The sequence below is a fragment of the Neomonachus schauinslandi genome, chromosome 4 (genome assembly GCF_002201575.2).
Source record: "Neomonachus schauinslandi chromosome 4, ASM220157v2, whole genome shotgun sequence".
Classification (NCBI taxonomy): domain Eukaryota; kingdom Metazoa; phylum Chordata; class Mammalia; order Carnivora; family Phocidae; genus Neomonachus; species Neomonachus schauinslandi.
In genome coordinates, this window is record NC_058406.1 from 52239668 (window position 1) to 52251237 (window position 11570).

Here is an 11570-nt window from a genome sequence, read left to right on the forward strand (position 1 = left end):
ATCTAAGAACTGCCTTGAAGATGCCAAACACCTCCAGGCCTAGGCAAGCCTTCCAGAGCTCTTGCCACAGACCAGCCTCGGGCTTTCCTGCTGACAGGAAACAGGACCCAGTATAGCTCCATCTGCAGAAGTGCCGGGGTGATTCCAAACTACACCCAACATTCACTCTACAGCATGCCACAGGCTCGGGTGGGGATCCTGGCATCAGAATCTGGTGTATGAAACCTCAATTTTTATAAAACTAATAACGGGAAAACAGGAAGATCAAAGAAGGTGGTGAAATCCTCACCAAGGCCAATGATTGCACAACACATCGCTCCCTGAGGCACTTTTTTCCACCTGCTATAACACTAAAAATTAGGAATGTTTCAAGTTACTTGAAAATTCACCAATCCCAGAACTTTCCTTTCTTAGAAGTTCTTCCAGGGTTTCTGTCAGAAATTCCCTTTCTGTTTAAGGAAACAGAAAACTCCCAAGGAATTTCAGGACTGATAGTGTAATATACAGCTCCCTATAAGTAATCAAAAACATCATCTAGCCCGACGTTTAGAGAAACTCTGAATGTATGATGACATGTGAAAGTACTGGGCCATAATGTGGTCAATGCCATGTGAAAAACAATTCAAGGCCAAGCAGGTATGGCTCAAGGGAATGGTCCCTGTTCAGGAGAGAAGAGGGGTTAAAGAGAATTATGTGGACTGGCAACGGAATGCAATGTTGTCTGAGGATCACACAATGAAGGGTGAAACTGACCCTCTCTGAATGGGAAGGCAAAGCTTCGCCTCTCTGTTCACACCTCTGGTTCCCCTTTTTCCTCATTCTGTCTCAGTGAATGATGTGATAATATACTTGGCCCAAGTCCAAGATATTAACTGGGCTGCACTGATTAGCAGGTAAGGTCTCTCTACACTAAAAGGTCACACATATGGCTTTTCCTTCCCTGGATCCTCTCACCCTGTGGTAGGCACACCCTGACCTCAGCAGGCTCTGTCATCTCTTAGTCCAAGAATATGGGTCACTGCTTTGGGTTCCTACACCAGTCATCTATCCAGAGGACAGTCAGATTCCCAAATATTGACATGAACCTGGGAAGAGGTAAGAGGTCTCTGTTTAATGCACTGAGCCTAAGCTATGTAAGATTATGTGAGCTTTGCAGCAGACTGTGAGCTAACACGTAGTAAGCTCGTGTACTTTGATTCTTGTCTGCTGCTGATCCATGTATACAGCTTCCCTAGGGGTCTTGAAGGATGTGGGAAACCCTGGGTTCTCTTAGAACCCCACCCCAAACCAAACAGTACTCTCCGGTGTGGGATGCAGGCTAAAGACGCACACTCTGTTAAATTGCCTAGTCTTTTATGCAAACCTGATGCTGGATTGGTATTCATAGATTTATCTCCCTGAAATCAATTTGTTTTAGATGTTACTTCAGAGTGGTCCTCAATTCTTGATAGAAATAAAATTATTTACATTTTATTTTCATGTAAAGATGACAGCAACGATAACATGGGCATTCAGCAAATATTTTTTGAATTAGACTAGATTCTAAATTATTTTTTACATTCCTGAAACATGATGTGTCCTATCCACTCCTTAAGCACAAAGATATAATTTTACTCATGCAATATCATCAATGTTGCTCAACATGTAGGGCTTTTTTTCCTCCCTGTTCAAGTCGAATTTCATTTTGAACATCTAGTGTTGACAAGTATCTAGCTAATCAGGTTACCTCTTACATTTATAAAAACGGCAAATCAATTGCTCCTCTTAATCCCCATGCAGCTCTTCCTGCCCCTGTACTTTAATAAAAACACCTTTTTACACTGAAACACTGAAAGGGGAAAAAAAAAAAAAGGAGAGGGGGGCGCCTGGCTGGCTTAGTGGGTGAGGCATGTGACTCTTGATCTCAGGGTTGTGAGTTCAAGCCCCACATTGGGTGTAGAGATTACTTAAACATAAAATTAAAAAAAAAAGGCACGAATTTCTCTGAATACCTCTTCAGAAATACTGATTCACACTTAGCACTTATCTAGCACCAGGATCTTAAAAGTTCTAAAGATCTTAATACACCCAGTGCAACCATCTTCACCCTGCCATGCAAGCGACTACCCAACTCCTCCTTATCCCCGCCATGTTACAAAACAAGACAAAGATAGAGGGAATAACATACCCTATGTTCCAGGAGAGGTACAATACAGGAACAGGGAAGCAGGTTCCTGGGTCCCCACCACTGTTTCACATGCCCACTTCATCTTCGGTCTTCCTTCCTGGGCATGATGGGACTCCTTTGATGGAAGGCAAGATGGCTGCCATCCTTCAGTTATCACAGTACTGTACCTTTAGAATGGACAGCATCAGCACTGTGATAACTGAGCCAGGGCAGCCTGTCAGTCACGCTGTCGGCCAGCACCATCCTTTCTGGGTGGTTGCACGACTCCCTCCGAAGGCTCCTCATGGAGTGAAGAACTAAAAGATCCCCTTCTGGTTCGAGATGTGGGGAAGCGAAGAAAAAGTAGGGTCATGGCCCAGCAAGTGTTGAGACTGAAACAATAAAGGCCCAGTTGAATCATATTAAGATGAAAGATGAACAGAAGATGAATGCATGTTAATGACGAGCAACCATGTGATTAAGCTTTCACTCTGATCAAATATGCAGTAAGCTTCCCAGCTGCTACAGTGATACTTCTTCCGTGCATGGATTCACTGACTTTATCTCCCTGACCTCAATCACCCATGCAATAAATAATTATTGAGGAACTACTCTGTTCCAAGTTCTCTTCTAGATGTTCAGCCAATGAAGATAAATAAGACATGGCCCTTCACCCTCAAAGTGCTCACAAACATAACCATATAGCCATAATACTTCACGTGTGTGCCCAACATTAAACAATTTCCCATGTGCATTCTCATTTGGTTTTCACAAGAACCCATATGGGGCTGTCTATGAATTATTCATTAATTTATCACCAAAGGATTCTAGAAATAGATTAGGTATCATTAGCCCATTTTACAGATAGAAAATAAAAACTTGAGAGGTTAGGTGCTTTACCTGAGATCATGCCCTAAGTTATGGTAAACCTGGGCTCAAATCCACATTCAATGATCAAGCCCAGTGCTTTTTTTCTCTACCCCAACCTGGCCATTCGACTCATCAACTGGATACACAACTTATACAAACAAAAGGATTTCTGAAAATATTTAATTTTGGCTTAAGATTTTTAGTTTTCTCAGTATCTCAGATCATGAAGCAGAAACTAGTGGGGATTTTATGATTTAAGGAGATACACACATTAGCCAAAAATAAAAAAAGAGAGACTTTTATTGTTCTTGCTCTGAGTGCTAAGGATGTACTCAAACTGATGATACTGATGATAATTACATATTTAAGCACACCTGCACAGTGTTTTCCACTACAGTTAATGTCAATTCTACAGTTACAGTGGGGTAAGAACCACTGACAACCTTTGGAATGCCTTTGAAAAAAAAAACAAACATCACTTGCTTTGAAATTATCTGTACCTTTGAGATGCACCCTGAAGTCATTTCAGGAATGGTTCTTAGTTTTAATAAGTATAAAACAATTCTGAAATTGGAATTCAGGCTTCAGAATATCAACTTATTAAAACCATGATTCACTCAGTTTTTTTCCACGTCAGTCATAAGACCTCAAGTTATTTCAATATGAATGGAACTTGACAGATATTTGAAAAATAATTATGTTTTCAATTAGGCGTTTTCTCAGTTTCAATGATTCATTATATGCAAATTAAATATTAGCTCTGTACTTCAAATAAGACAGAGAGATAGATGAGTCAATTCTTTAGATCAGAAGTCAGAACACAGGAGTACAGTGACTTTCTGCACTATGAAACCGACCTAATCTTCAGAAAAGTAACATCCAGTGAAATAATCCACCTCCACACAAATTAAAACAACATTCTCTAACATGCAAAAATATCTAATACTTAAGGAGGTCACAATGGCTAGGTCTTAGCCAACTGATGTAATACAGAGTTGAAACACGAGAGGGCAACGAAGATTTAAAAAAAAAAGTTGGATCCCATAACCCAAGGTTCCTGGAAATAGCTGCACATTTTCATTCAAATTATAAACATCTGTTAAGCGAAGAGAAAGATACCATGATTACTTGAGAATAAAATTTTAGATAGCTGATCTGTCAAAAAGAATAAAAAGATCACCACCTAACATTTCCTGGCCACAGATTCCATCAGCTCTGGAAAAGATGAATACTTCCTCGGAGACACTGAAGGGTGGACAAGTATGGGCACAACTAAGTAACCCTGATGTTCTCAGAAGTTATTAGACTGTTCCTCACTAAGACTGAGCATTAATGTAACTGAATGTCTAAGTACAAAGCATACAAAGATGAACTGCATGTCTGTCATGTACTGCAAAGTTGAAATTCACCTTATTTACCCATGACCAAAACCCATACAACTAAACATTTCTGCTACAGTAAATAAAGATCTTTCCTTATTTCTCACTCTCGTCATTTTTTTCCTATCTAAACTGGGATTAAAAAAAAAAAAATCAACCCAGAGACCCAAGTGATAAAAAGCAAATTGTCATTATTCTGTGAATAAGAAACATTTCTTTCTCAAAAGATTTTTCTTATAAAAATTGAATTTTTTTAATATTAAAACAAGGGACTGCAGGTACTCATGCTACACTATCAAAATATACTGCACAGTCAGAGGAGAAGGAAAAAAAATAGTGATGTAAAATGCTTTCCTCCAGAGATCAAAATGATTTTAAAGTTCTTCTATGATAAAAATGATACAAACTCTGAACAATTTCTTCATGATGCAGGCACCAAATATTATCAATAAATCAAGTACCTGTGGCAAACTGGTATTCTAAAGAACTTGCTTTTAAATCTTGTGGAGTACAAATGCACAAAGAACATGTCCCGTCCCTCTTATCTCTGGACTAAAAATGAAAATACAGGGTGCCTGGGTGGCTCAGTTGGTTAAGCGACTGCCTTCGGCTCAGGTCATGATCCCGGAGTCCTGGGATCGAGTCCCACATTGGGCTCCCAGCTCAGCGGGGAGCCTGCTTCTCCCTCTGACCCTCTCCCCTCTTATGCTGTTTCTCTCTCGCTCTCTAATAAATAAATAAATAAAAATCTTAAAATAAAAAATGAAAATACAATGATTTTGAACATCTAAATACCTGAGTCAGTCACTGGAGGCACTGAAAATAAGCAATGCAAAGTATTTAAAAAGTACTTTTAAACTAAAATAGTTTAACTAGGTCTAAATTTCAATCCACCAGCCTTTTACTAAAGTGTGATTTTTTCCCAAATCACAACTGTAATCCAACTCACTGATACTATAAAATGTGCATATCTGACCGAACTGGGAAGCTATAAAAATGTACTTCCACAAAAGATGCTCAAGTATCAATTACTGCTTTGCATCTTGTTGCAAAGCTCTGCTACATTAAGAGTTTTTGGGGTACCTGGGTGGCTCAGTCATTAAGCGTCTGCCTTCGGCTCAGGTCATGATCCCAGGGTCCTGGGATTGAGCCCCGCATCGGGCTCCCTGCTCGGCGGGAAGTCTGCTTCTCCCTCTCCCACTCCCCCTGCTTGTGTTCCCTCTCTCGCTGTGTCTCTCTCTGTCAAATAACTAAATGAAATCTTAAAAAAAAAAAAAAAGAGTTTTTAAAAACTAACTTGTGCTAGAGATTATTAGGAGACCTGGAGTGAGGGGGGGTTACAGGTATTTTTTTCTTAAGAAGAAAGAAACTGGCTCAAAAGGCGAGGAGAAGCCAAGGACCGCTGCCCCATGCAGTACACCGTCCACCCCAATTCTCACGAAGCAGCATTAACTGGGAGTAATTAGAAAGGAGTGTCATGTTTTACCCACTCCCAGCAGTGGCCCCTAAGTCATCTCCTACTGCATGTCCCTAACAGATCCAACTCGAGGAAAAGCCCTATCAAAAAAAGTATGGACACAATAAGGTAGAGGGAGAAAGAACAAGTGTTCTTCTTATGCTAACAGGGATTTTAGTCCAAAAAGGCTACAGAAGACTAAAAATTTACGAATAAATGGATCAGCCCATAAATTCTATTATTAACCTTTTCCTCTTATATACACACACTCAGCATACATACTTGCAGTCCAGCTGTCTATTCCACAGTTATTTTGCTTTCTGATTTTGTTCTAGGCTCAATTTCCCCCCAGATTTTGGATTTTATAGTCTATTCACAAGTCAGTTTTATTCTGATTTCACCTCTGTATTAAATCTTTTAAGATAACTAGTCAAGATGATCTACCCCTGGCTAACCATCTCTAAACACCCTAACGGTCTCTAATTAATCCATGACCTCCTCATTATTGCAGCACTGCCGTTTAAAGATTCTGGGTCTTAGATTCTCGGATGCCCTGCATGGACAACTGAAGAGGGCAACACCAAAGATTCTCACCGTCCTCAAGTTCTAGAGCCGTGAGCTGCTCCAGAAACAAACTCCTCTTTTCCGCAGAGTCCACCATACTCAGAGCTTTTATTCCTACATCTGTAAAATAAACACATTTCTATTTGTACCATATGCTACAGTGGTAGTGCACTCATTATTAGGTGCTATTTCTTATACAGGCATACCTCAGAGCTATTGTGGGTCCAGTTCTAGACCACTGCAATAAAGTATCACAATAAAACAAGTCAAAAGAATTTTTTGGTTTCCCAGTGCATATGTAAGTTATGTTCATACTACACCATAGCCTATTAAGTGTGCAATGGTATTATGTCTAAAGAAACAATGTAGAGGAGCACCTGGGTGGCTCAGTTGGTTAAGCTTCCGACTCTTGTTTTTGGCTCAGGTCATGATCTCAGGGTTATGACACAGTGCCCCACATCAGGCTCTCCGTTGGACATGGAGCCTGCTTAAGAGTCTCTCTCTCTCTCCCTCTGCCCCTGCTCTCTCTCTCAAAAAAGAAACAATGTACATACTTTAATTAAAAAAATAAAATCTTTAAAAAAAAAATACCTTACCCAAAAAATGCTTATCATCTGAGCTTTTAGCAAGTCATATTCACTGATTACAGATCACCAAAACAAGTATAATAATGAAAAGTTTGAAATATTCTGAGAATTACCAAAAAGTGACACAAAGACACAAAGTGAACAAATGCTGTTGGAAAAATGGTGCCAATGGACTTGCCCAACATAAAGTTGCCACAAACCTTCAATGTGTAAAAAAACACACAAAAAAACCACACAAAAACAAAAACCACCGTATCTGTGAAGCACCATAAAACAAGGTCTGCCTGTACTGTACTGTAATTTGACACCGCTAATAATTACTTCTTCAAATTAGCAGTATTGTTCCTGAAGTCAGAGACTGTTTTCTTCAGGGCACTTCACAACACTAATCACAGTCCTTTCCACAACGTGCAAGCTCAACAGGTATTTAATTAACTGACAAACCTTGTCATTTCCTATGGCTTCTCTAAACAGGTTATCAACCAAAGTGTACGTTTAATTCCAGCCTCTGTCTGTTCGGTCTTAAGCAACGTATACGACAGTCTGTCATCTATAAGATGAGGATATTGTATTTAAATGACCCCTAAGTCCCTTCCAGTGCCATTAGTCAATCTCATTAGACAAAACCAGACCCCAAAGATGGCACTGTCTCCATTCAGGTCAGCATTATACTTTTTTTTTTTTTTTTGGAGACAAGGGGTCAGCAGCCTTGTGGGCCCAATTACCACCAGTGGAGCTATGACGTGGGGGTGGGGGCATGGGGGAGTGGGGGAGTGGAGGAGAGAAAGTAAATGAAGGAGTAAGAGAAAACAAACGTGACATGCCACCAGGTGTCACAATAGTTACTGTGCCACATACTGTTCTCTGATAGAGTTTAGCATGCCCAGGAGCCTTTTACAAAAGCAGCTACAGCTAGATGTGTGGGTATCTAAGTTTTCCCATGACACCCCCACTAGCCTTTCTTGTTCCCTACACACTTTTATTGACCTTCACGAATAGGACATGCCTCCCCCATAGAAATATGCAAAGCATTCACTATTAGGTCTCATGTTCTAAAATAATGACTCTTGGGATCCCCAAATTTCCACATGAAAAACAGCAAAGGAAAGTAGCGATTTTACAGTCACCTCTTCTGAAATTAATCCATCGACCAAAAGGAGCGATGTTACAGGCCAGTGCTGTCCAAGAGAAGTAAAATGCAAGCCATGCATATGTTTTTAAATATTTTAGCAGCCATATTTAAAAATAAATTTAAAACAGATTAAATCAACCTTAATATATTTCATTTAGGTCCATATACCTAAAATAGTATCATTTGAACATGTAATCAATATAAAAATAACTCAAGATATTTTATTTTCTTTGTACTTAGTCTTTGAAAACTGGGGTGTAATTTACACTTACAACACATCTCACTCAATTCAAACTCTAGATTTTCATCAGAAATACTTAACCTGTATTTAGATTTCACCCGTTTTACAGTTTAAAAAGTAGATGCGTATGTTCAAATTGTTTCCAAACATATTTAAGTTTTCCAATAACTGAATCAAGTATCAATTTTAAGAATTTACTAAAATTTGAAATTCAGCTCATTATCGTAGCCAGATTTCAGGTGCTTGACAACGACACGTTGGCTACCGAATTAATGCAGTTACAGACAATCCTGTCACCTGGATTCTTTTAAACCTGAACCAGACTGAAAGATATTACCCTCTTCAACCAGCAAGTCCTTCTACAACACCCACCAGGTGCTCCAATGATGCCAAGTATTTTCTGCCCCACTACTAATCCTTAAGTTGTCAATACTTTAGTGATGATCACTGATTAAGCAGCCTTTCCCAGAGACTGAACAATGCTTTTCGCTCAGAGAGAAAGGTACACCTCAACTCAAGAAAAGAATGGAGACACTGAAATTCAAAGATACACAGTTCGGCTCCAAAGTAAAGGTGGAAAATCCTGACATCGTTACTTCTTTGTCCAGGATCTTAGTCACCCCACCAAACTTACCGACATTGTTTATGATGAGCCTCTGAACTTCACACTCACAGCAGCTGCCCCTGCATCCTGATTCTTCACCTTCCTCAAGCGCTCCCTCCCAGCCTCCCTCCACAACCTCCTTTATACTCTTTAGAGCACATTCCAGGAGCCCCTCTTCATTCCGAAAAATGCTTGTTATTGTTGACATACCAAAACGTATGAGTAATTCAATAAATGAATCCCAAACCATCCTATTAATCATTCATTGGTCTAGGTACCCAAGTTACCTTGAGAAAAGCTTTTCTGAATATGCATGGGAAGTATCCCCTCTACTCTTCCCCAAAGGAACCAGTTACAAACACTTCAGTTTTCCCTCCCTATGTCAAAGTTCAGTGTTTCTCCTGCAGCTGAGTTAAAAGTTGATCTTCTAAAGGAGCTGGATTCCTAAGATAGTTCTATTTTGAGCGTTCTTCCTGTTCTGAAGCTAAAGTTGGAAGGGCTTAGGTGGTGATGTCATGAAAGAGAGGCTGTTGGCTTTTACAGAAGGGTCTTCAGCAACTCTGGGGATGCTCATATGGTGGAACCCGGGAGGGGGGTGATGTTCATTTTTCATCTCTTTCCTTTCCCTTCCCTTCCTTGTGAGTCCCAGCTATTATTTAGCCAGCAAGAAAACAAGTTCAAATAAGCATGCAAACGTATTTATGTATTTTACTCAAAAACGAAAAGACTGGGGAGATGGAAAATGCCTCACTCTAGGGCAGAAGGGTGACAACCTCCTTCTCCACTCTTCGTCCCCACCTTCCCAAATATCTATCATAGGACTATGGACAAAAAGGGTAAGAAGGACAGCTGGTGAGAAGAATCAAGGGATTATAAATCTAGGTTTGAAGAGGAAAATGCTGTTGGGGATATTAAGGACAGAAAGGGGACCCTTGGGTCCACTGTTTTCTCCTCCCTTTTGGAATGGTTGGATTTGGGGCTGGGTGTGTCTTCTGCTTGGGAGGCGTGTTTGGCTCCAGAGAACCAAGAGGGGCCAGGGTGGGGCCCAGGGAAAGAGAGCCAGAGACAGGCTGCTTTAGGCCAGATTCTGGGCTAAGCTCTTAGGGAAAGAAAAGAAGGGGGCTGTCAGAAGACAGCAGACAATTCCATTAGAATACCTGGTAAGGAACAAATAACGGCACTGACCTAAGGAGATCACCTCTCTCAATCTAAACCCAGCAGTTAGTTGCTGGTTGGCGGGGTGCAGGTCCAGAGGGAAGAGAAAATCCCAGCACATCTGTAGACCACAACTTGCCTGGGTCCGGGATGGATGTGCCCGGTGCAATCAGCAGGTGAAAGCAGCACTTTCTGGTCAATTCTGGGATGGGGGATTAGCTAAGAACTCTGCGGAACACAAGATTCTCCGGTTTTTCAGCTCACCTCTCCTCCAAAGCGAGAATAAGCACAGGTGTGGTCCTTCTCCAAGAAGGTGGCAGCTCGCGCGCGGGTAGCTGAGTGAGGGAAAAGATTCCTTGGCCCGGGAAGGCAGGGAGAAGCCGCGGGTTCAGCGGCGACCAGGAGCAGGCGATCTCCGCCAAGTCCCTTCCCCCTTCTTGAAAACCGAACAGGACCGGCAGAAATTACAACAACGCACCCCCCCAATAATGTTTCTAATAAAAGAAACAGCCTCTCATGCCTACATAAAAAACTGCACACTCTGGTTGATGGAAATAAACAGGTGAGCCCGTTGTAAAGCGGGGAAAGATTGGGGATGGGAGAAATAACGTACAGAGAAATCGAGGCTTCCTCGCCCTCCCTGCACACCCCCTCCCCTCCGAGAGCCCGACAGAATGTGCGTGTGGCAGGTTGCAAGCTAAAAATGCCACAATGACAGGCCCCCCCCACCCCCCGCCCACTCTCCCTCCTACCCCAGGGTCCAGCGTCCCGGCCCCGTGGTAGCGCCCGGTCCCCGGACGCCGCACGGGGCTCCCCCTCACCCCAGACCGCCGCCGCCGCCGCCGCCGCGGGGACTCCGCTCTTCCTCTCTCCTCCCTCCCTCCTCCTCCGCCTCCTCCTCGCAGACTCCTCCCGCCGGATCCTTCATGTAAACAACATCCAGGCTCTATTTACAGTCGCCGCCGGACTGCGAGGGACCCACGCCAGCACCCTGGAAGAAGGCGGGGGTGGGGGAAAAGCGAGTGCGCAACATTTACACACGCACCCCGCCCCTCCGCGCCGCTCCCCCTCCGAGGGGCCGGAGCCGGGCGCCAGGGGCCACCCGCGCCCTGGTCCAACCTGCGCCGCTCCTCTTACCCCGGCGAGGGCCCGAGGGCAACCGCGGAGATGCCCCGGGCGAGGCCGCCCCCCCACCCCACCGGAAAAACACACACACCTCCACAACAAACCTAGCCCGGTAACACACGCTCGAAGTCCGTGAGGGAGTGCGGAGCCTCCAGCCCGCCCCGTGCCACCGCCCAGCGCCCGCTGCCTATCCCGCGGCGGCGAACTGCTTGCGGTCCGGGGAGGCGGCTGAGGGCAGGCGCCCAGGGCCGGGCGGCGGCGCGCCCTCGGCCGCCGCCGCCGCCACCCGGCCCGCCCTCGGCCCGCCCCCC